This window comes from Trachurus japonicus, chromosome 10, assembly GCF_045865225.1.
Source record: "Trachurus japonicus isolate A0001 chromosome 10, Traja_1.0".
NCBI classification, from domain to species: Eukaryota; Metazoa; Chordata; class Actinopteri; order Carangiformes; family Carangidae; genus Trachurus; species Trachurus japonicus.
The window spans coordinates 22,140,699-22,145,850 of record NC_140916.1 but is presented as its reverse complement, the minus strand read 5'-3'; positions in this window follow the sequence as shown (position 1 = coordinate 22,145,850).

Here is a 5,152-nt window from a genome sequence, read left to right as displayed (position 1 = left end):
TTCTATTTGTTTTTCCCTCTATTCTGCCCTGTGCCTCATTCTTCTATTGTCCCCTCAATGTCTCTGCTTCTCTTCTTGTCTCACCAGCTAGTCTGCATCTTCACCCTTCCCTCCTGAGCTCTGAATGAGGCTCATTTCACTGCAGGCTCATTTGTCAGGGAGAAAAATGAGAACACGCGACACTGAGGGACACAAAGCAGGCATTTGACAGTAATGGGATTATGAGGTGGGGATTGAATATTAAAATAACAGAAGGGAAAATGCAAAATGTCAAATGGACATCTGAAGAGAAAGCCACAAACACTTAATCAGAGCTGGAAGTCTTGCCTGCACAGCACAGTGACTGGTGCTGGGACTGGATGTATGAGAGAAGACATTGCATGCTTTTCTGTCTTGACTTTGATGCAGGTTGCCACCAATACTGTGCCTCCGTACCAGGGCAGTCACTTCCAAGTCATCACACACAGACGCTTTGCCAGGGCTGCTTGGCGTCACTTCTGTAATAGATACTCTTTGAGTGTAATTTTTCAACATGCATGCAGTCTGACAGACATCAGATGTCTCTGGTTTAGATCGTAGATCAGGCTCAGAAAATCCACCTTACCTATCACCTACAATGCGTGCCGCTACAGCATCACTTTGAGTTGTGCGCGAATGATGCGCGTCTACATTGAAAGTAATGGGTTTGAGTGCACAAAAGACAAAATATTCATCAAATATTGGTACGAAATTGTCCAAATTAAAGCAAAGACTGCAGACTTTGATGCACTGGCAAAAGGGGCTGACCAACCACTCTGCTCCCACTGAAACTGAATGTGATTTGATTATAAGTTTCCTTTTATCTTTAGGTAATAGCTTTTAAATGTAATTTATTTACTCATTGTGGCCTGTGAGCCAAAAAGTTTGCCCACCCCTATCCTAAGAGCAGCTGATTTCTGTGCCTGTGCCTGTTGCGGTAACCATAGTGATCATACCATCGTCTATGACTGAGCTGGTGATTTTTCAAAGAAGAAACAAAAAACAATCACAGCGGTTTTTTTTTCCAAAAACAATGTAAGTATCCGCCTGTTGCCTGTTGACTTTCCCAGATGTGGCTGATGTCTGTTTTGTAATGTTGAAGTGTTTACATTACCATGTTCATACACATGTAAATGTTTGGCCTACGAGTGTCTTTTGCTGCTGTTTTTTATTTACAGCAAATGACCAGAAATATTTGTGTGATATGACATGAAAAAAAAAAAGAAAAGTTGAAGAGCCAGTTGTTTGCTGTTATAGATAGGCAGAGCTAATTATGTTAAATATAGAAATATGAATTTATCGGTTATAGGTATCGGTATTGGCAATGAGAAGCAGGAAATTATTGGTTATCGGTTTCGGTTGAAATTTTTCATATCGTGCATCACTAATATAAAATATTTCTGATTATCACACAATAGCCCAGTCCCCACACAAACTCATATCTGACCGGCCCAGGCCACTCCTGAACCTCCACTCTGTGCTATGTTCTATGTAGAAAGCTGACGCTTCAAGCTGATTGAAACCTATTGTGAGCTGATGTACATACGTAGGCTGTAAAATAAATGGACTGCACTCATATAGAACCACTTTGGTCTCATCGCCTTTTCAAAACGTTTAGAAGCCCATTTCACAGAGTCACAGCGAATGTCTTTTGCCCTACCAGTGCTGTCAGTGGCTAAACATAACCACAGACAGGACTCAGACAGGACTCTGCATGTGACAGTTGCACACTTTGTCTGGATGCCATCCACCCAAACCTCCTCCTGCTGCCTTCACTGCCATTAATAACTGAAGTGTCTTATTCATTCAAAAAGTATGTTTCCTTGGCACACTGAATTTTGACACCAAATAGTGATGGGATCGGCAGTTCTTTTGACTGTTAGGGATGCACGATAACATTTTTTTGAAACCGATACGATAACCGATAACTTTCCGCTTCTGAAGGCCGATACCGATACCGATAACCGATAACATACCTGGAGATTAGACTATAGTCAGGACCTAACATAGGATATATCGTGACAGTTTTGACTCTTTAAATTAAGATATTCTATTAACAAGCCTTTCAAACATTTGCTAAAAGATATCAAACAAAACTATTTGATATCTCAATGAACATCTATTTAAATAAGGTGCATAACTTATTGATATAAAAATAAAATACTCTAGAACTTATTTTATTATATTATTTATAATCATTATTTTATTTATTTATTTTACTCATTTAAAATAAATACCAAGTGGGAAAAGTGCATCCCACAAGGTAAAAAAGCCTGGCTGGTTCCATACAAATGAATAACTTTTCAGAGAGAGAGAGAGAGAGATTGTGTGTCTGTGTGTGAGAGACAGACAGAGTGTCCGTGTGAGGGGGGGGGGGTCATCTGGTCTACAGTACAGTACAGACATTCGCGGGAGAAGCAGCAAACACGGTGAACGCGAGTCCTCTGTGCGCAGTACATTCACTTAACATGATGCTACACAGCTCTGTGCATGCAGTAGGCCTACACCAGGCAGTGAGTGACACAGCGCCACATTCAGCACAGTACGTGAACCTGAATCACATCTGCAGCAGCAGTTCTCTGTGTACGCAGTAGGTTCGTGAGTGAGTGGCAGCGCGAACGTGAATCCTCGTGTCAGTACGTTCGCGAACGACACGGAGTGAATGGGCGGCCTCAGCCCCCAGTACAGTGAACGACGCGCGCAGTGAGTGAACTGGAGCCCTCAGTCCCGAGCGTCAGTGAACGCATCACTGAACACGCACCGTTCCCTCGCAATGAGAGTCTCCGCCACCAGATTCGCAGGTGATTCAGTGATTCACAGACCACACAGCAGTTCCAGTGTCGGCCTGCACGCTGCTGCTGAGCTCAACTACTGAACTGAGAAAGGAACGAATCAGGTCAGGAAGTGATTCCAGTCAGTACGTTCACTTAAATAATTAGTTCCTTAGAATGAATCACTTACCAACGACACAACACTAACATCAAATGGTCCTGACTAGGGTTGGGCGGTAATGTGGTAATAAGGTATCCCATGGCATCTTAAAAATAGCTATGGTATCAGTTTCATTACACTCATAAAAAAAATTTGCAATGCGCTTATATAGGGGCCTGATATAATGGTAAATATAATTTACTTGATGCCTAAATAGGTAATGAGTGTATGTTCAGCACCGACATAGGTGTGGTTGAGTTTTCCATTTTACTCTAATAGTAATGTTTTCCTTTTGGGAGACGTCTGTACGTGACAGCTCAGAGAAGAGGGAGAGAGAGAAAAAGAGGTCAAATCGTGCATACAGTGAGTTCATCCCCAAGAAAAACACAACTTCTGCAAAAACCTTGACTTAATTTGAAGCACTATGTTGCCATAGTTACCATGTGTGTCCTGTGCCAATGTTTTTTTTTCTTTCTTATAAAACACATACACCTTCTGGTATAGGGAAATATTCCAGGTCCTCTCCCATGAAAGACTTAGTCAGTTGTGGGTAACGAGAGGTCCTCCCCTTGGCTCCTCTGCTTATCTATCTACCTGACGGATTGACTCAGTTAGTGATGAGGGGCCAGTCTTCCTTACAATGGTCACACCCACCTGAGATAAATCCATAAGTGTCCTCACTTGCAGTGTGGCATTTACACACAACCATATTTTATTGTTTTTAGTCTGCTTGATGTATTACTGCTTACTGTGTAGGATACTGACTACATTATATACATCAATGGGCGGTATGTGTGTACCAGAGCAATATGGGGAGGGGCTCCTGTCTGTGCTGTGAGATAGGGGGCAGTCAGTTGGAAGATTTGCCTGTTAAGGATAGATGGATGGCAATATTTTATTTTATTTTATTTTATTTTATCTATCTCTGTAACTGACATGATGGCAAAATGTATGTTCTCTGTCTCTGTTGAAAAACAATAAAAATGTGTTAAAAAAATAAAACACATACACACACTGCTACAGCTGTGCAGTGCCACACCCTTTACTATTTTCTGGCTCATCCTCAGTGCTCAGATGGCGGTTAGATCTTCCAATGTTGAACTGTTTTATAAATACAAAGAGCAGCCAAACACCAGGCTGAAGATACAGAAACAGCAGAGCGCTCCTCTGAGAACTCATCTGGGATCCATCTAATAAACAATAAACAATGTGTGTGGCGAGCAGGCTGGAGAGCGCAGCGCTGTTTTGTTGTTTTTGTTTAGCGGCACCGTCCTTACAGGTGACACACATGCAGACATCCGTTTATTGTCTCTCCTTCCTTCACAGGGACTGTCCTGCATAACTGGCACATACAATGTAGGCTAATAGCTGAAGGCCTACATGTACCTATTCTCAGATAAAACAGTTTGCAAACAAAAAACACATCTGGACTGACTCGAACTGTTATAATAACGCAACGTGCTGCCAACTTGAAATCAAATAATGTCCATTCGTGCGTTTGAAATATAGATGCAATAAAACTCCTTCTCCGTAGACCGGTTTGGTTTCAGGAAATAGGAAAAAAAAAAAAAGATTCAGTTTTTTTTAATAAAATGTCATGTGGAAATAGACTATTTTAATAAAGTTCAAATTTTGCATAGAGGGAGTATTTTCACAATCAAGCTTTCTGTATGAGCATGAACAAACATGCAGTATATGTTGTGCTGTGGTCTCAGCTGTTGTTCCTGTGTTTGTGTGTTAATTTCAGCAAGGAGACAAGCAGGCCTGTTAGTTTAACCTTGTGCCCCGTGTGCATGCCCAGCAGATAATGGGCACTGTTGGCAGGAGCCAGTTAATATCCTCTGACTTCGCATCTGCCATGTGGTCTGGCCAAGCGTGATGCCAGTTTCTGGAGGGGCAGGCCGATGCGCCTCAAGAGTAATTTAATTCACACTTCTGCATCTCTGTCTTAACACATTGTGAGTCGATGTGCATGTGTTTGGTGGTTGAGGTTGTCTCGCTGGTGGTTGCTGTAGTTTTTGCAGGATTGCACTGTACCTCTCTGAGCAGCAGCAGGGTGGCACCAGGAGCAGCAAGACACTGTTGGGGCAATCAAAGGGCCCAAGATCAAGATGCTGTCAGGTCCTTGAGTAAGACACAGATCCCTAATCCCTGAGGGGAATGTATGTGGCTGACTTTCTGGTTTCTCCAGCTGACTGGTTTG